At 40.0% G+C, this 20,420-nt stretch overlaps 1 long non-coding RNA gene across 3 annotated transcripts in view; it reads left to right on the forward strand.

Annotated features, from left to right (window-relative positions):
- The first annotated feature begins 319 nt into the window (after positions 1-319).
- LOC110358669 (uncharacterized) overlaps positions 320-20,420 on the forward strand; it is a 40,874-nt gene continuing 20,773 nt past the window's right edge. Inside the window, exons 1-4 of one of the 3 annotated variants that reach the window (XR_010472922.1) lie at positions 320-4,353; positions 5,261-5,319; positions 15,349-15,423; positions 16,928-16,988. This is a non-coding gene — a long non-coding RNA (uncharacterized LOC110358669). The remainder of the gene's footprint in view (positions 4,354-5,260; positions 5,320-15,348; positions 15,424-16,927; positions 16,989-20,420) is intronic. The other 2 variants (XR_010472921.1, XR_010472923.1) reach the window with 2 other exon arrangements.

Here is a 20,420-nt window from a genome sequence, read left to right on the forward strand (position 1 = left end):
ACAGCTGGTATCCTCTAGATGTCTGCAAAGGGAAGTAAACGCAGTGTATGCAATATTTCTGTTTCTTGGTGTTTCATAAACATATATGCAGGAGCTTTTTTGGAAGCCTGAGGACTACCCAAACAAATTAGAAGACCTTCTCAGTCACACAGATGGTGTGCCAAAATCTCACCTAGAGCTAATTGGAACAGTTAGGATCCCTACTACATGAAAAGTCTACTAAGGGAAGTAAATGGGATCTGCCACAATTCGTACTGATGTTCCAGATCTTGGTAGGGTACTAGAGCAAATTCTGCTGCATATGTCATGTTCTCCTTGTGTCTGTTTCCAGGATCAAGTTCTTCTCTGGTTGCATAAACACTGCGCATCCCCTTCAAAAAATAAACAAAAGCAGAATTTTCAGGGCATTTCACAAGAGAGCAAAAGCTGAGTGTCTTAATTATTCCAGGTAACATTGTTGGCTTGTCCATGCTTCCTTCTAGCAAGATGCTACTAACCACAGGTGATGTCCTGAATGCTGGAAATGAAAGTGGCATTGGTATTTGGAACACAGTGTTTCTCAGCTTGCTTCAAATCGCATTCACTACTCTGTTAAAAGCTTCACAAAGAAGTGAGATAACCTTTCTTAGAGATCGATGTGTGGGAAAAAATGGAGTAAGAGGGATCAGCTGTGTCTTTGATTCACTTAGAGGTGGAAAAGCTAGGGCTTGGGCTTCTTAGCAGTGAAACCAAGCCTTTAAAGCCTCATGTTGTTTTTGGCAGACACTATCCTCCTCCCCATCTTATTTACACTCTCTGTTCACGTTGGCTTCTCTTTGCAGCCTGTTATTTGCAGAACAGAGCTTCTTTGCAGTTCCTTCTGCCAGCCTCCAGCTGATCATGAGCCACAGAACAGTCACCCAGAAACCTGTCACCACTGGAACGGTGCACCAGAACGGGGGATATGGAGTTGGACTGGAAACCCTGTACGACAGGCTGAGTCAGCCCCTTGCTCAAAAGGCCATTATAGCATTCAGTTGCTGATCTGCTTGCCATGTGTGATTGCACATTGCTGCTAAAATGGCATATTGGCCCTAATCCTGAAAAGTTTTCAGACATGTATCTATTCAGTGAGATAAAGGACTATAGGGAGATGCCTACATTTCCTATAAAGATATCATATTGGTAAAAAAGGATAGGTGCAGTGATCTCAGAGTATTTTGGGATACAAAAGTGTAGGAAAGAATGCAAATGCACATATATGTGATCTGCATATACATATATATATAGAGAGAGTACATCTCTGTAAACGAATGACATTACTACAGGGATAATAAGACCCACAAATAGCATAGTCAACAAATTTAGCTCGTTATTTTTGTGTCTTTCACTTGTGAACTGCCAAGGAGTAGATTGCTATATCCTCAAATTTGTCTTTGAAAATCATCTACAAATAACTTGTCTGTGAAACTTCTTTGACAGGGTGCCTTACGTGATCACCTCTCTATCTATCCACTGAGGGTGCAAGTTTGTTCTAGTCTTTAAACTAGCAATACTAGTTCTTTAGCCCAGACTGTAGCAGTTTGTGCTCTCAGTTCTCAAAACTCAGCACTGGGAACACTGTGCTGAACTCTTAGAAACAAAAAAAGTTGTATTCTGCATCTGACTGAGAGTGTGATATCAAATTTCATACAATATCATACATTTCACACTGCTTAGTACACAACAACATGTGAGGAGAAAGACTGGGAACTCGAGACTCCTTGCAGCTGAATGAGCATGTTAACCATACTGTGCTGTTCTTGCAGTCTTTGCTGTCAAAGTGAATCAAGGATGCCAGTGACAGACTTACACAACTACAATACCTAAATTACACAAATATAAATGAATTACATATATGCATGTCTGTCTACTGTGCATGTATGTATATACTTTTATGTATACATATGTAGACTTACTGGTGAGAAAGTTTTTATTTTACCAAATTATCAGTTCTCTCCTTCAACTAATGCAAAACATCAATACTAATGGTATCTTGCATAGTCCTTCTCTGTCTCTATATTCAAAATATTTCAGTGAAGAAGGGGGAATTTCCCAGGTAGAAATTTCCATGAGAATTCCTCTTTTTTACTCAACGAATCTGATGAATCTTAATTTTTGGTTGGGGTAAAGTTCTGTTTCCTAGTGAAGAGGGATCAAAAGGGTTTTTACCTCATGAATGCCTTAACACCAGCTGAGGCAGTATGTACATTACAGGCCACATTTTGTTTTTTGCAGTCCTGTGATTATACAGCTGGTACACTCCAGGCTGCCTGCCTTCCCATGCTGAGTCCAGTTTGTCCATCTCGTTAGCAATTATGTACACCTCAATGCTTGTTGTCTGAGCAATCTGACAAACCTGTCTCTGAGATAGTAGGTGCTCCTGGTGCTCAGGGGTTAGTAGTTTCAAATATGCCAAGGTTCATTGCCTAGGGAATATGCAGGGAAGTTCTGAGTCAAAACTTATTTTTTTTCCTTCCATGTGAGCCTTTCAATACTTTATCAAAACCTCCAGTTCCTTATATTTTATCATTTCCTCTAAGACAGCCAACCTTTTTTTCTCCCACTGACTGATCTTGAATGAGCATGGCTATTGGGCAGCAAAAGAACTGCTCTGGTAAGTCACTGAGTAGGTCTTTGTGCAGGTCATTGGCAGCCTGGACACCTCCTGAGGAGCTGGAAACAGATCAGTCTCTCAATGGTAGTGTTGGTTCAAGTAAGCAGGTACCATGATTTTTCCTAGTTTTCTGTCAAGTGAAGTTTTAACAATGTTTCTTGAAAAAAAAAATGCAGGATTACATGATACTTGTGTGAATGTAATCCTTTCCCACCAGCCAGCAGTGTGGCCCGTGATGCTGACTATGCCCTAGAGCCTAGTGCCCTGCCTCACCTTGTCTGCATCTTTGGTGCTTTAACAGAACTGGTCTTAGCTCTATGGCTCTATGAAGAGCTATATTCCCTGAAGTGAGGCTGGGCCTGGGGCACTCTCTATAGCAGAAGGGCAATAATGGGAAGGAGTTACACTGGACACTGCCAACCTCTGCTTTGTCCTGACTCAGTCATGTTTACTCTGCATATAAGTGTGTAGTACCCAAAACCAGGTTCGCTGGCAGGATCCCACATCTTCTGAACTCACAAACTATAAAGAAGTCTGAGGTGACAGAAGCAGCAAAGACTGCACCTTGAAGATATATCATGTCATGCATCAAAAAATGTTCCAGTCCACATTAAAAGTGGCCTTACTGTGTTACCCTTATCCCCAAGTAATTCCCCAGCATTCAAGAAGTGATTCTTCTCCTTGTTCCAGGCCTGTAAGTCCTTGCTGATCCAATTTCAAAATCATAGTCACAAGGTGATTAACCATTGCTGGTATATAAACCTAATGCTATTTACTTGTTCTGGGGCTTTAAAAGAAGTTTTTTTTTCCTTACCTAAACAGGTATTACCATTGGTAATTTAGTTTGAAAATTAAGATACACATTGTTTGATAAAAATTACAAGCAGCTCTTGTAATTCAGAAATCACTTGATTGTAGTAACTCACTCCTTTTCTCTAACATAGAAGAAATATATGCAAAATTGTCTTCCTTAGAAAGATGTTGGCTGCGAATAAGCAATCTTGGATAATAAGAACATCTTTCCATCAAAGAGAAAGGAAACTTTTGACAACACAGACTGATGTTTTTCATCTGTATGTGTTTTATAGCTTAGTGCATGTTGGCTTCACTTAGAGAACTCAAAAGCTTGTGTTTACTTAGAATAGAAAAGCAAAATATATTCATAAAATTACAACATAGTTAAAAATAAATTAAAAAACCAAACCAAAACAAAACAAAAAAACGGGAAACAGATTAGGTTTGCTCAGAAATGGAGGAAAACCCTCCAGGAACTTCAGAATTACGTATTACGAGTACATTTCTGCAAGTGCAGTCTTAGCATTTGAAGCGTCACAAAGAAGGTTCGCAGGACAGCTCGGAGTGAGAACTCCCCAGCTCTCAAGTTCAGCTCTAAAATACAGGTTGCGAGGGGGTGGTACTTGCCACGCGCTGGCTCCCGCGGCACTCGGGCCCGCGCCCACCCGCGCGGGGCGAGGCTGCAGTTTCTGCAACGCCCACGAGATGGCGCTGTGACCCCTCGTACCGCGCCCGCCAACCGGGTCCCGGCCCCGGCCCCGGCCCCCGCCCCCGCCCCCGCCCCCGCCCCCGCCCCCGGACAGGGCTCGTTGCTCCCCGTCCGCCGGCACTGCCAAAACTCAGGCACCGAGGAGCCGAAACAAGATAAAATAATATAGTTTCCTTCGGTTGGATGAATAATATTTTGCCACCGTTTAGCTGAGGTACAGTATGGACCGTGCCAACAGGTACTGGGTGCCGGTGGCGGGAGGAGGGTGCACGGAAACACACCGGCCCGTTCTGGCTCTGTGACCCGCCAGTGTCCGTCCCCGGGGGTGCCGAGCGCCGCCACCGGCGGGCGCCGCGGGGCAGGAACGCTCCGTGCCCCGCCAAGGGCAGTGCCTGAACCCTCCCGCACCCCAGGCAGCAAAGCACTCCTCCAGAATTCGGTGGGCTTCGCCTCTGCTTTGTGGTCCCTTTTGGGACAACTGCAAAACCTGGAACCTTTCAGTCTCACAGGTCTAACCGTAACCATGCTAAAATCTGAGTGTCAACACTCATGTCAGAGCATGGCTGTGCACGTGAGTGTGGCAGTGAGCGGACTAAAGTCTTGTCAGCGCCCTCGTCAGGCCTGGTGATTCACCCGGGTACAACAGCAAATTTGTAATTTGTCTTTGAGTAAGTGCTTTGCCCTATCACCATCTATGAACACATGGAAACAAGTCCTCAGTGAAAACAGCTGGGTAATCGTCAATAGGGATGAAGGCACTGAATTCAGTTCCTAAAGTAGCATTCCTGCATTGGGAAATTTAACCTTCAGGCATAATTTCCTCACCTCGTGCTCTTGCACTGATACTGCCTTTTGTCTGCCTTGGCTGTTGCAGCATATAGGTGCTGTTCAGGATAGAAGCTGGCTGCTAATGAATATATCTGCAAAATATTTACACAATGTCTGGCACACTTACTGCTTTATATTTAAAATATTCAGTAATAGTGATAACTAAGACCAATGGGCAAAACTAAATTAAAATGATTAGTTTTATGCATTTTTTTGATCATGGCTATTGACTGTGTTCTTTGAATATTAAACTTGTGGAACAGGAATTTAATAATTTCACTTGGCACTTTCAGCTGTCTTTTAAATGGACTGTGTCTACAAGCAAGCTGTTTACCCATGTTCTGGCAATGGGGTGAGTGCTTATGTAATGTTGCAGTACCTCAATCCAGAGTGAAAAATGTCTCATTGAGGGCTTAATATACTGATGTAAATGAAAGTCCTATCAAGGATGATGTAGGGAAAAGCTGTTCTTACTATGAAAATCCCTTTTGTGCCCTCAGATTTCCAGATCTTGGATTTTTTAGAAGATGTGACTTTCCAAAATGATATTAAGTTGAGCTGCTTGGAAAATAAAACCACTACTTTTTATCGTATGAGCCTTTTCAGTGGATTAAGTGAAATATGGCTGAGACATTTTGTTCTTTTCTGGTTAAGCAGGCTATATGAATACTGAGAAATAATGCTTGAAAAAAAGCATTTCACTCCATGTATTATCTCTGATGTTGTTTTTCTCAGGAGTTCTAGAGTTATTTGAATGATGAATTATCAACCCAGCTAGTTCATTTCCTTTAGAGACAAATCATTTATTCTGAATAAACATTCTTGTCCTGGATGTATATGTGTATGTCAACTCCTACATATCCACACATGTAGTTTTTACCATCTAACTAGTAGAAGAGGCTAAAGAACCTATGCAAACGTGTGAGTGGGAGGCATCAATTATTAGATGAAGCAGCTGAGTCCAAAGTACAAATAATTGTGTAGAAACATCCATTTTTATATGAGTTGGATGACACACTGAGCCTGGCTGGTGAAAAACATTTTGAAGTAATTTATTTTCTCTCTTAAAATGATAAATATTTATTTCAATGTGCTGCTTATAGTGGGAGGTTTGTGCAACCTTGGGTCCACCACTGATTAGAAGAGAGTTGTTGTTGAGCTGACAGCAGAGTAGAGGAGACTTGGTAGGGCTGGATTTGTTTCGGAGATTTACAAAATTCCAAGATTTGAATGTACTTTTTTCAATGAGTACATATGCATGATAGAAAGTGAATGGAAGTAGTGAAAGATTTTGGAGGAAAGACCTTAATAAGAACCATGCCACTGCCGGAAAAGGCATTTTTGTTTCCTTATTATATTAATATCTGTAATTGCTGGAACAAGGTTTCCTGAATTCAACAGTCACAAATTCCAAAGACTTGAGGTGAGTCTAGATCTGTGCCCTGACTTGCGAGACAGAGACAAAATGATTCCTTGAATTTTCCCTGAGCCATCGAGAGGAGTAAAGTTGTCAGGTGGTAATGTGCAGGGGGGGTGAAGAAGCCTGCTCTCTGCTGCCTCAGAGCTGGAGTTATCAGCAATAATCAGATCTACATCAGGCTTGTGAAGAAGCTGTACCTGTCTGCTAAACTGAAATTAGGATGTTTATATGAAAAGGCAGCTTTTTGTTCAGATTCCATAGGTGTTCAGTCTCAGTCATCATTGATCAGATTTGCATTCTCTTTTCATTCCCCTTAAGCATCTTCCAGGTGCCCTGGGGCAATGGCAGAGAACTGGGCACCTAATCTGAGGTGTGTGCGCCAGCATAGTCATCCCTCTTGCCTTCAGCCCTGCAGCAGGAGGAACTGCAGCTGGAGGCCCAATCCCAGCATCTTTTGATGCGGTAGGATCACAGTCAGTCCCCAGCTGCCTTCACCACAAGCAGTGTTCAGCCTTCTTTGCAACAGCAGGTAATGAACTGTCTTACTGCCCACGCCGCTCAGATCGCTCCCCTGTGTGCTGTCTGGCTTGCTCTTGCGCCTCTGCCACAAGAGGCCAGGCTACCTCTGCAAGGGGAGAGAGTGGAGTAGGGTCAGGCCACCCACTGGTACCCTCAAGTGAAACCAGTGCTGTGGCTGCTGCCCTGGAAGCAAAAGGTATAAGGTTGCACCTAGTGTTGGGAAGGGTCTTCCCTCTGTTGGACAAAGAAGCAGGTGAACTGAAAGCATTTCATTTCATGCACCTGTACCACTGTAGGAACCTGCTTGTTGCGTGTTGGCACTAGAAGTCTCAAGCAAAACCAGTAGAAGTTTAATCATAGAGCTAGTCACCTATTGAGAGACTTAATCTGCTCTTAATATGACTTCAGTCATCACTAGTGAAGATCAAGCCTTTGTGTTACAACTGAAATTCAATTTATTTGTAATCATCAGTTTTCTTAGATTTAATGTAAACATCATTGCCTCAAAAAAGAAGCCTTTGCTGGGTTTCTGACTGGTAATATTAAGCTGCACTTCAAGATCTGACAATGGAGGTGCTTGATTTTTTTTTTGTACAGAATTTGCTTTCAACAAAAACTCTTCTCTGTGAGTTTATGTTTCTGAAATGTGAACCTGAGCAGGGAACAAAATAAACCTTTACAGTCTTCAGTTATTTTAATCTGATTGTCATAGAACGAAGTACCTTGTCATCTCCCACTATGTAGCTCTTCCATATAACTGTTGCTTTGCATCATTTACTCTGTTATACTTCATTGATTATATTACTTCAAAATAGTTATTTATCCAGCCTAACAGTTGTTCCAAGAAGAAAAGGTAAATATTATGGGCTAAACTCTAAAGCCCTCAGAATTGTAAGCCTAAACTCAAACATTTGTGACATTGATGGCCCCTGGAACAAAACAGAACCAGAATCTGGATCAAGCAAGAGGAATAAAGTTGGAGTAGAGGAAGAGTTTTTATCCTTGCTAAGCTGTCACCTAAAACATACAGATCTGGAGGAAATGTAGTGAACTGAATCTCCTCCCATGGCTGAAATAGTTTTGCTACACATATTTGAAGCACTATTTAGCTACAAGGGAGCTAACCAATGGTCTGAGATTATGCACATCTGTCAGCTAAATCAAAGATGTGAAGGCTACACCCAGCATTTGGAGGCAACATGTTGATCCATGAACTTTATGGAAGATGGTATCTAGATACTGATAAGCAGTTTTCTTAGATACAAATGCTTTAAAACTGTATATAATTGTTCTCATTTTAGTAATAGCTTTCGGAAAGTTACTGTTATGAAGATGGAAGAAATGTTTTATGCCAGTGACCTTAAAATTGTAGTCCAGGGATTTAGTCGTGTTTTCAAGTCATTTATGCCGTAGAAGTAATGAGTATCTCTTTTGAGATTAAATACGTATTATATAGGAAAAAGAAACTTTCACCGTGAGAAAAGAAAGTAATTGATTTGCAAAAACTGTAGCATGCTATTCTTTTGTAAATACAATGCAGGTCATAGTGCTCACTTTTACCGCGTTATTACTCTGTGTATTTTCTGGCTTCGAACATATTAGCAGGATGAATAAGACAGGAGAAACAAGAACTATCTGTGTGTGTGTATGTGCCATTCAGCCAGTATGTGCATATTCTTTTTTTAAGTACATGCTTTTAATTTAAAAATTATGAAATCCTACAGAGAAATTATAAGCCTACAAATCATTTACAACTATTGCAGTTCTGGTTAATACATTCCCAAACAATTTTTTTCTGGCACAGATGGTAACATCATAACTTCAGATGTCCTTTCCATCAATTTCTGGCTGTTTCTGAGTATGGGAAGAGGTGATGATTAGCTAAGACAAAACTGGCTGTTCACAACATCTTGTTTAAACTTTGTTGTCATTGATGATAAAAGTGGCTTTGGAATAAACTGAAGATTTTAATAGGAAAATGCCTGTTTCTATCAGGGCTTTTTTTTTCAATTTGTTGTTGTTGTTGTTTGTTTGTTTGTTTGTTAAGTCAGCTGTACATGCAATTATATAATTGATGTTTCCAGTGCTATGTATTTCTTTTGGTTTTGTGTTTATACAGTTTAAGGATAAGAGAATGTCACACATGCAAGACAGGAGTCATTACCTGGAAAATTTGTAAAAAGCAACAGCATCTAAAAGCACAGAGCACCTATATTTGCACAGTTCTTAGATATTGTTGTGTCAATTCAGCATTTCCATACAGATATTTTATTTTTCTATGACATTTTCAATGGATTTTGAATGCACAGGAAGCACATTTGTAGCATTCTCTACTCTGCTACTAAAAGAACCTTTGTGTTTCAGTCTATTTACATGGTATTCCTTGCCTTGATCACTGAGCTTAGTTTAGGAAAGAACATAAGAAAATCAGATGTATCCTATGCTCCCCAAATTAGTTGGAGTTAAGCAGAGTTTTGCTACTTCTGTTTTTTGAATAAAGACCATTTACAGTGGAAATGGTATAAACACACAGGGAAAACAGAAGAGATTACAAATGAAATAAATCATAAGGTCAGATGTTGGAACTGATGTCAAAGCTCACACGTTGTGATAAATTCTAATTCAGCTAATCCCTCTTGCCCAAGGTATTTGCTCTTAGTTTGTCAAATCGTATCAACCCTTCAAGTGACTTTGCAGCACCCTTCCATGCCATCTCGCCTAATAAATTAATTGGTGGCTGTTAACTTTAATGTATGTTATAAGGCAAACCTATACTCTGTATTGCCATTGATCTTTTATTGAAACGAAAATAGTTCTGGAGGGCTTTGAATCTCAGAACATCAAGAATATCAACCAATGCCTTTCCAAATACATTTGCAGTAGTGTGAAAACATCCAAAAAGTCAAGCAAGTTCTTCTAAACAACTAATGGATATGGGAGGATTTGAAAGTTAAAGCAATTTTGGCAGGCTCACTTTCAATTTTTGTGTAAATTCAGTAGCCTAAACCTCTGACCATTCAACTCCGCTTTTGACTATTCCCTTAGAATCTGACAGAGTTGCAGGACTGTATATTCAATGCATCTAATTCAGGATGATTAAGCCTTTATTTTTCAAGGTTTTTGTGAATTCTCTTTGCATAAAAATATCAAACTCCAAAAGGCTGTCTGTGATCAGTATTCCCAGAAAGACTGAAAAGTCATAGGAGTATAACAGTGATTTTCCACATTGGCTAACCATGTAAATGTTTTTTTGGTGTTCTCTGTAGATATTTTTCCCTTTACCATTTTAAATGTGTTTTTCGGTTTTGATTCACTTAGTGGCCTAAGTTTACTGTCCTTGCCAGTTTCCTCATCTGGCACCTCTTTGAGTTCTTCAGTCTGGTGAGTTGCTGTGCAATTCCTTTCCCAGTCTGTTCTGGCAGTAGGAATGTGACCAGCTGCCATTTACTCTTACAGGGCAGTTGTTTCTTCAGCTGTCAGATGGTCTGTGTGCTCATGTGAGAGACATTGCAGGTGGGATTTGGTGGGGCAATGAGTGAGTGATGTGGAATCCCTAACTGTCCTGGAGGCAAAGACCCTGTTATCTGAGTAGCAGCTTATGCTTCCAAATCTGTGGGTTATTGATATGGGTTATTGATAGGATGTCTCTGTTTGCACCCTGCGAATTCTGATGACTCGTTTTAGGCTTTAGAGCTAGAGTAATCCAGATGTGGACATAACAGCCTCTCACATTGTCACTAATATGCAATCCACTTTTACTGGTTCTGTGCTAGATTTGCCAGCTGTCTGGCTTTGATTTAGGCAGTCCAAGTTTCAAGGCATTTTCATGCATGTGGCTTAAGGAGCAGCAGGGCTCTTTTAAAGGCAAGACACTCAAGCTCTGTACATCAAAGCAGCTCCTGGGCTTTTTTGGACCACAGTAATGAGATCCATAAGATACCTCTTACTGCAGACATGAAAGAAAGGTGGCTGCCCCTGCAGCATGCTGAGGGTGAGAGCACTGTGTGAGTCCTGATGCTCTGCAAGAAAGGATGCTACAAACAAACTATATAGTTATATACTGAAAAAATAGTGATATTAACAATATGGAATCATAGGCCTTAGAATGCTTTGTTCTGAAAACTAAACTTAGGGCTCCTTTATGACATCGTAAAGTTCTACGACATGTAGAACTCCTAAATCTGCAGCATATTTTCCTGGTAACGAATTCTCTGTACCTTCTTCATTTTGTTGTTTACTAGATATGCTCATTTGCAATAGCTTGCAAATGTACTTCAATTATAATTTGTCAGGGCAACAACATTTACTTATGTGGCTAATATCTATACTGAGCTGGTAATATTTTGACAAATGGTTGGTTTTTGCATCAAATTACTATTTGTTGGAATCAGGTCTTAATGTCCAGTTTTGATGGATTCCCCAACATAAGGAATTGTTAGAAAAAAGCTTTTAGTCAAAATATCTGCCATTTTTTAACTGAGGAAATTTTAGTTTTTTTTATTTCAAAACTAATTTTTCTAAATTTTAGATTTAATAAAAGTTTTAAAAAAAAAAAAAAAGAACTAAAATGCAACCATTTTACCTAGAGAATACTTCTTATGTGGATAGATAATCTGCTCATGCAAACACTGAGGTTTTTATTGTCATTCTATTCATGACAGTCACACTTCTTTAGAATCCCTCAAATGTTCAGAGCTCTAATCTCTGCTACTTATCTCTACAAACACTATTTCACTGTAATGTACACAGACTGATATGTCAGCCCTCCTGCTTGTAACAGACAAGGTTCACTGACAAACATGTCTGAAATGGTGATCCTGTTATGCTTCCCTCTGCCACAGTAGAAAAGTAGTATGAAAGTTTTCCTGAAAAAATATTTCACATAGATAGGGTATGGGAGTAAGAGTTATTCAAATGATTCACTGCTTCAGCTCTTGGTTACTTCAGTGCAACTGCTAGTTGAGTGTTAATTAGCAAAGTTTACTCTGGTAACTTGTACGTAATTAATCTGTGCTGATGGAAAAACTGCACCAGGAAGAAATCTGGAACACCTTGTATCTGGCAGAAGTAGCAGTACTCAGTCACTACCAACATCAACCAGTTTCAAACTGATTATCCCAAGTGACAAGAGTTCTGAGCTCACTACTAATGTTATGGGGCATCTTGCCTGCTTTTTGAAGGTTTCAAAGTGAAGAACAGTTTGGCCTACGAGCAGTGTCCTTTCATTACCTCTGTTTGATTGATTAGCTGCCTTTGAAACTGTCAGCTAAAGCAATGGCCTTGAGCACCTTGCAGAACTCTTGGGCTTGCTCAGGACTCAGTCCTCTTAAGTTTACTTTTTGTGAGTGGCACTGGCTGTTCCCAACAGCCCTCTGACCTTGTTTACCAAGAGTTTTCTCTGTGTCCTCTGGAAAGTTTCTAGTTTTACACAAGTGGTGTTCGCTACCTTTTCAGTTGTCTGATGCGCTCACCCCCCACCCCCAGCCAAAGCAGCAGCAGTTTGGTACAGAATCCAAAGGAGGTAAAGGCCTGAGCTGCAGCCGGGCCAAGAACTCCTTTTAGGAAACTCACAAGGAAGCAGAGCAGCACACTGAATACGGGTAAGTTATGGGTGCAAGGAGTCTTGTGCATACTTTTCCCACTGTATGCAATTTGACTATGAGCCAACCACTTTATTCTATAAATATGACAGCCTGGGTGAGCCTACTTTGAGCTCTTTCTGCTAAACAAGCTGGTTGTGTGGCAATGATCTTTTACTTCTCACAGATCAGTGGATGAGCCGAATTTGAGATTGATATTCATAATGTAGCTTAAGTAAATGTGTACTAAGTAGAATGAATCACTTAAAATTATAAGATTGTGTGATTTTTAATATACTGTCTGTTTCATGTTACCTAGTAAGATGAATTTGCTGAAATCTTAAGCTGTATGCTGTAAAGTTCTGATCATATTTACCAAACTTGCATCTACTTAATGTAAACAAAATGACTACAGTGAACATCTGTGAAATAAGGCCTGGTTTGCACTTTGCTGGGAAGAACAGAATTGACTGGGGAGAAAATGACTTCCAAGCTAACATGAAGACATTACGGACATCTGCAAGATAAAACCTGTTCTGCACTTTGCTGTGAAGAAATAGGACACCTTCAAGGCTATGAACTATAGACAATATCTACAGTTAAACAAAATGAAGGCTCATCTGAGCTCAGTGAAAAAGATCCAATGAGAAGCAAGAAGACCCCAGACTCAAATATTGCTTTTGGGCTGAATCAAGGTGTGAGGGGCAGGTAAAGAGTCTGTAAGGGTATAAAACCCCAGGGATTTCTGTCCTTGGCTGGCACCACTCTGAAGGCACCCAGCACAAGCCAACCCTGCTACTGTACTACTCCATTAAATTATTTATTTCTACAAACTCTGATGCCTGAGAGTTTGTTTAGAGAGACCTAGGATCCTGACTTTGGAGCAACCTGACACCAGGCCCCTGGAGGGGAGGTAAGGAGGTTGAGATGCAGAATAATGACACTTTGAAATCCTAGCCAAGCAATATACATTGCTGGGTGAACATATATAACCCTTTGGCCATAAATACATATAATCTTTCACCTGTTTTCCTTTACCCTCTCTGTCTCTTAGACTTAAACCATTGATCAAGTCTGGGGCTATGTTTGGATTCAGCTGCACCTAGGCTCCTCTGTGAGAAGGAGTTTAGAAAGCAAGGGGATCTATTCTGAACCTCATGACTCAACTGGAGGGCCTTCCTCTACACTTTCACATCTCCTGTCCCCATAGAAATCACTCTAAAACAGTTCTCACCCAATTCTGCTTGGCATATTTCCTCTGTGCAGTAAGTCATAGAGTGAACTTTGCCATCGAACTCTGTTAAGTTGCACTTTTTCTTTGAGTGATCTAGACATTGCTCTGTGGCAAAGTAGAACCCTAAATCACTCATCCATTACATCAGTGAACCGATACTGATAAACAAAGGATATACAATTTCAGCCCTTTCTGTTTGCTTGAGACTCTCTGTCTTACATCCAAATGCTTGTCCTCTTCATTTAGGCATCTTCCTAAACAGATTTTACATTAATTCGCTCGCCCATTTTTCCTTATGAAGAGCTTTTGAGGAAAACTTCAGTGTTTTTAGTTTACATGATTAAAATTCTCAAGCTGCTTTTCACTCAGCTGTTAGTTCTGCAACAAGCTTTAATGAGAAAATACGTTTTCTAGTATCTCAGAATGTCACATAGGAAAAGTAGATATGAACCTGTGATTGGCATCAGGCCTGAGCTTCCAGTGAGTGGTGTGGGAGCTGCTGCTGTTATACATATTGTGCTACTGCAGAAGTGGGAGGAGGTGAAACTTCTGCCATTTCTATGGCATCACTCAGCAAGGTGTAAATGGAGTATGAAATAAAAACTCTCAGCCCACTCAGTGCACAGGCAGAAAAAAAGACAGTTCTTTTTACTTGCTGCTGTGATGTGCTGTTTGCTGTAATATTAGCCTTACACAGTACCAGAATGATCCCTAAGTTTTACAATCTCAGGTCAAAAGAGAAGTGATTTCTTGTTAGGCCTCCTCTTTTTTCTCTTTCTACCAACATGCTACTGCATGTCAAAGCTGGTGATGCAGAGCAGGAACGAGGTGAAAAGACTGACAAGACGATCCTGTTCTGAGAGAAAAAATTGTCTAAGTGAGTCACAGTCTGGAATTAACTCCAGTGTAAAAATGACAAAACACTGAACACTAGATGCAGCTTCAGATTCAGAAACATTTGTTGTATTCATTTTATTGAGTTGGAGCTCATCTGGGTGATTGGAAGGGAAGGAGCCATAGGTGGTAATGTATCTATGCTATGTTTAAATTAATTAGCACCAGGGAGTCTGTTTGTGTTGCTAGGTAGCTTATTTGGTGTGGTAGCAGTCTTTGGATGGAAATGTTTTTCAGACCTACATTTGCCCGTAGGTCTTGCCCTCATAGTTTAACAAATTGGTACCTAGATCCTTGTGGGATTCTGCTCATTATTTTTAAGCCGTAAACAAGACTTCTGGCAGCCTCGTTTTTATTTGCTGGTAATGTTCAGTTGTTGAAGCCTCTGAGCGAGATCCTAAGCTGGTGTAAATAACGTAGCTTCACTGATGTCAATAAAATCAGGCCAGTTTATACCAGCTGAAGCTCTGTCCCTTCAGACACAAGTCAGCTCCTAATCTCCATGTCATTCACACAGAGGCATATATTTCCCTCTGTTTTTCTAATCCTTGTGTGTCCTTTGTAGAACTACGTGATTTGTGCTGCAAACAGTACTGAGAAATACGATGAAGTGAGATGGATGCTAATTTAAAATGCTGGATACCTCGACTCCTGCTTTGTTCTGCCCGAGACCTCTGAGTGGCAGTGCGATTATTTCTCTCTTTGTGCCCACACTCTTCCCCTTTTATTTTCCAGTCTTAAAGGAGCGTGGGTCTAAAGCCAGTAAATACTGAGATACTGCAATAAGAGGAGCTGCAGTATAATAGACTGGTAGGTAACATCTCAAAAACCCTGACGATATTCAGAGAGGGGCATCCAGTAATGCTGCTGTGAACTAGCATGAACTGAAAAACGCAGCTGACTGGGCAACAGCAATCTGCAAACTGTTCGGTTGCTGAACTGCTGTATGAAGGAAGGATAATGTATGGTTGGACTTCTGTACACAGCAGGCTCCCCTCTGGTTACACTGAACACAGAGGGGGCATGTATTCATACCACGATCTTTCTGCAAGGCTGTATTGGAGGAAGGGGAGTGTGCAGCACACACGTATTAAAGAATGATTCAGCTTATAGATCTGATAGCTCTGGAAAGGCAGGATAAATTCTAGAGGGAGGGGTTTATATAAATGCCATTCTGATTAAAGCTGAGAGTATAAATATAAGAAAATACAACTTGCTCCATCCTGCAACACTTGCCAGTGATAACATGTCATAGGGAAGGCTTTGTGATAAGAAATCAGAACAGCAAGATTCAAAGAAAACCCAGCACCTTTGTAAAGGCATGAAGGAAATTTGTTCATTAAAACATGCTCCAGGCTTTTTAGGGGCACTGGGATGACCAGAATATTTGCGTAATATTTGTATTAAGTCTTAAGAAGGCCAATAACCCCTTTGGTGCACAGAAGTTAATGTCACTCACCTTGAAAAAAGCTGCAAAACAGTCAGGTGAACATGAATTTGGAGAGCCATTTGAAAACAGGGCAGCAGAGGTCTTGGTCTGGTTGGTGGAGCTACACATGTTCCATAAAGCAATTTACTACTTAATTTGTTGGGTGACTGATATAATTTTCTCTGTTTCTGCCCTTTAATAAATTCTAAGTAAAGGAAAGCTTTCTTATTGTTATAAATTGAGAAGGCAGTGGAAACAAGACTTGCACGGCTGCAAATGAAAAGTCAGGTAGAGAAGCAGTGCATTAGATGGGTTAATAAAATCTCAGCCTAATCAGATAACAGGGCACCACAATATAAATTGCTTTCCTCTAGAATAAACATGTCTGTGAAAACATGTTTTAAATATACCTCATATAGGATCAACATAGGGCAGGACTTGGATTTATTGTGTCTTTATCTGTTTGATAACAAAGGTATTTCACTGTAATATGTAAGTTCTGGTTAGATGCACATTTAGAAGATAGTGTTATGTTGCTCTTCTAAGCCAATTCCAAAACTGCAAATCATTTGCATAAAGATGGGTCCTTGATGATCTTACTCTTTACTTACAGATAGTAAATGCACACTTGCAAAACTGAGAGAAGTGCATCTGCTCAATTTGTATCTGACTACATTATTTTAGAATTGTCTTTGATATTATTACAGCCACATTTAATTCAAAGTATTAATTTTAGTTTCTAATGAAAAAGAGCATTCTGACCTTATCCAAGAGAAAATAATGGATAACAAACAGAAGCTATTGTAAACCTTTCTAAAAATTGATTTTTGTAATATTTATTGTTGTTTTTGTTATATTTATTTATGTATTTTTTCTTTTCTAAAGGAAAGAAAAACCCAACCAAAACACAGAAGATTCTGGATTATTTAAGTAACTGAACTATCAGGTAGCAAATGCATTTTAATGTAGAAAAATGTTAAACAATTCATCTGGGAGGAAGGAATCAGTCTAAGGGATATGTCTAAATATGCAGTCATGCAGCATACTGATTAGGAACGAGATGGAATAGTTTCAGAGAAATGACTGCAAACATGAATTTTAGTTCACTGTGGCATTAAGAATTTTGAACAATGTATTAAGGAAGAGAAGGCAGCATTGCCTTCTGGATTGAAATTTATATTAAAACAGGATTTTGGTTTCCTGGATTTTTGCCTCAGTGGTTGAAAAATAAGGAAAATAATTACTCAAAACATTTTTTGTATCAGTGAAATATTTCCTTTAACTTTTGCATGGAAATGCCTGTTTCTTGAGAGTCTGCTTTCTCAAAATGTACTGCTCTAGACAGAAAACAAATGCTAAACCAGAAATTCCAAGCTATACAGATGCACGTCTGTGCACACACACACTATTTTAGGCTCATGCTTCTATGAAACTGAGAGGTAATGTAGAGAGTACTGCATTTAGTGATTAACTGCTTTACATCTGAATTAGCTACCAGAATGGTCAAGAAATCATTTCTGGTTTTCAGTTCTCTCAGCTTGCTTCTCTGCCTGGCAGCTTCTTCAGGGAGATCACAGACACCAGAAAAGGAGACTGGGTGGCAGAGGATGCAGAGTTAAGCTCTCGGACACCTTGGAGTAATGGGCTACTCCTGAATATTAGGCATTTCAAGACTTGTATTTATTGGTAGTACAGCAGAATGTGGTCAAGGGCTGCTGTGTGCGTATAGCCATTCATGTGCCTTGCTCCCTTAGACATTTATCACGCAAAATATTTTTTTTCATGGTTTTATACCATCTATACCTACATTATGCCTATATTCTTGTTTGAAAGCTTTATGTGCCATCTCAAGGCCTTTTTTTCTGTTGGACTGGAAAACTGACAGAGAAGTGCGATGTATCAGTGCAGGGCAGCGTGTGTGTTAGCCTTTTTGTGCAGCCTCTGTGCAGCTCTGCGGGAACAAAGCAGGACCACAGTACTGTTGCACACTTCTCTCCCAGGACTCTGAAAAACATCCCATGGCCAATTGCCATGTTGCAATTTAAGTGCTGCTCTACTGTCTTCCTTGTGAGAAGTAGTGGGTCTGAGCAGAGCTAGTGAGAGGGAGTATGTGCTTGTGTCAGCTGCTTGTGTTCACAGTGCAGTATTTTAGCACTGTCCTAATTTACACGGGCAATTTAACCTAGTAGAAAGTGAATGGGCATCCATGCCTTTCTGTCAGCATTGCAAGAAAGACAATGCCCAAAAGAGGGATGAGCTGAGCAGTCGTGAGGAATATCTCATGCAGAAGCATAATGTCATGGGTGTTTTTACGCAACACTGCCCAAGAATGGGACGTTACCTGGCAGGCACAGTGGTGGGGCTGAGTTTATTCTGCAGCACACATGATGCCCTGTGCCAAAAGCCACAGTGCTGTAGGGAGGGTACCAAAGCAATGCAGAAACTTGCAAGACCTCCATGTGCTACCATGCAGACACAGCACGTCCTCAGGTTGTTGGCACAGTTCTGCTTCACCACTTACACTTTTCTGCCAAAACAGAAAGGATCACTTTTCAGAAATTCACCATTCAGAAGGATCACTTTTCAGCAGAAATGTACGATGTGGTCCATACATATATCAGAATCACTATACTATTATACTGCTGTCTTTTAGCCATATCTTTGAAATGACAGAACTTTACATCGTACAGATGCTATTTGCCATCATCAACTCCCTGCACAGCTAGATTGGAACAAGTGACCACATAGCCTGGCTTTATTTTCAAATAAATACTTATTTATGCAAATCTATGCTTTGAATATGCTTCTGAAGAATGGTGAGAAGAAAAATATCATCTGCTTTAAAGGAAGTTACTGCAGAGATCCTCACTCAATACCCTTTACCTGGCTTCATGTAGGGGTCAGAGACCAGTAGATGGCAATCTCCTCCTGTTGCAGGAAGAGCAGTGTTTTAATGCAGACGCCCTTGTGTGCAGCTTCTCTTTGCTTATTACAGTTTACTTGAAGGGCAGAAAGACCTGGAAATCGTAGGCAGCCTTTGTTAGGCTCAGAATGTCAGAAAATGGTAAAGCAAAACTGAAGTTCTACTTTATGCAAATCCTGTCTGCCAGTATCTGTGAAAAGAAAAGCAAGCTAACCTAATGGAATGAATTTGTATTAATCTTCTTCATTTTTAAATACAGGACACTGGGTTATTTTACAGCGTTGTTGTGCTTTTCCTCCTGTGTGCTGCTAATCTTTTAATGCACTCTTTAGAAAAAAGAAAATGGCTGTTTTTCCCATACCCCACATTTTTTAAAGTGTTTAAAATGTGAAGAAATAACATGATCTTCAGCTGACTTAAAAAAGGAGTCAAGGCACAAAAGAAAAGCATTTTCCTGCTATAGTGACAGTTCTGCCATGCTAGACTAATGTGTCCAAGCAGCAGTGTAAGAGTCCAGTTTAGCATTTGAATTGGAAAATGGATGGTATTAAGGCTAGTGCTGTGTAATTTTTATACATGTTTTATTGCAGAATAGAAGATTCATGCTGCTAATTTCAGTTATGTGAAAACTCTGAGCTGATAAAGGACCTGGATTTTTAAAAAAGCAAATATTAATAGCAGAGAAAGGAATATTCCTATCCTGTGTTGGAAATAATTATGTCACTATTATCACCATATTGTCTTAAATGAGTCTGCATAATTTCATGCAGTATCATACTGCAGGCATTTGATCATCCATCACATAATGATGGAATGATGGAAAAGAAGGCTAAAACAATATCCTGGATATACTGACACTGGTAACAATATAAGAAGGTTTCTCTGGGAATGTAGGATTTTCTGTACTATCCTTAAATGTAATTCTTGATATGCTGTTTGTCTGGTACTCTCTAACAGTAGATTGCAGTCCTGATGTATCCTTTATGTTACATATTAGTGCTTATCTGAGTAGCATAAACATACTATGAATGCTATGCATAGACATACTTTATGAATGCTATTCATAAAGAGTAGCTTTCATTAGAGAGAGAAATTAAATGTCAACTGGATCAGTGCCTTGTCCTATAGGATAAAAGATGAAGGGGGGAACTATTACACTAGCTGTGCAAACCCTGAACGTTTGGAATTGAAACCAATGCTCTCAGCATGGAGCAGGAGACCTGGAGGTTCACATGGGCACACATGTAAAGGTAGCTGAGATAGGGGTAGGTGGCTTAAAGTGAGTATTAGGGGAAAAGCTGATTCTTGCACTTTAGATTACTCTATTGAGAAGATTTTCACCTGATTATGTAGATATGGTATGATCTGTAAATGGTTGTACAGAAAGGCTTTATGAGAAACATTGACTATAACCAGACACTATACCGTATATAACCTACTCCAGTTTACAGGTAC

This window comes from Columba livia, chromosome 5, assembly GCF_036013475.1.
Source record: "Columba livia isolate bColLiv1 breed racing homer chromosome 5, bColLiv1.pat.W.v2, whole genome shotgun sequence".
Taxonomy (NCBI): Eukaryota; Metazoa; Chordata; class Aves; order Columbiformes; family Columbidae; genus Columba; species Columba livia.